The following is a 267-nucleotide window of genomic DNA, read 5'->3' as shown; positions in this document are numbered from 1 at the left end:
AAGATGAGAGAGGCCTGTAATTTTCATCCTAGGTATACCTCAACTATGAGACAAAAGGAGAAAAAAAAATCCAGAAAATCAAATTGTCTGATTTTTAAAGACTTTATTTGCAAATTATGGTGGAAAATAATTATTTGGTCACCTACAAACAAACAAGTTTTCTGGCTCTCACAGACCTGTAACTTCTTCTTTAAGAGCCTCCTCTGTCCTCCACTTGTTAACTGTATTAATGGCACCTGTTTGAACTCGTTATCAGTATAAAAGACA

General features: G+C 34.5%; 1 protein-coding gene across 1 annotated transcript in view; it reads right to left on the bottom strand.

Annotated features, from left to right (window-relative positions):
* gak (cyclin G associated kinase) overlaps positions 1-267 on the bottom strand; it is a gene marked incomplete at its 5' end in the record, with an annotated part of 20,152 nt that overhangs the window by 14,219 nt on the left and 5,666 nt on the right. The window lies entirely within an intron of this gene.

The sequence above is a fragment of the Notothenia coriiceps genome, unplaced genomic scaffold (genome assembly GCF_000735185.1).
Source record: "Notothenia coriiceps isolate Sejong01 unplaced genomic scaffold, NC01 NC01_scaffold00017532, whole genome shotgun sequence".
NCBI classification, from domain to species: domain Eukaryota; kingdom Metazoa; phylum Chordata; class Actinopteri; order Perciformes; family Nototheniidae; genus Notothenia; species Notothenia coriiceps.
The sequence above is the reverse complement of the archived record's forward strand: the minus strand, read 5'-3'. Positions and strand labels throughout refer to the sequence as shown.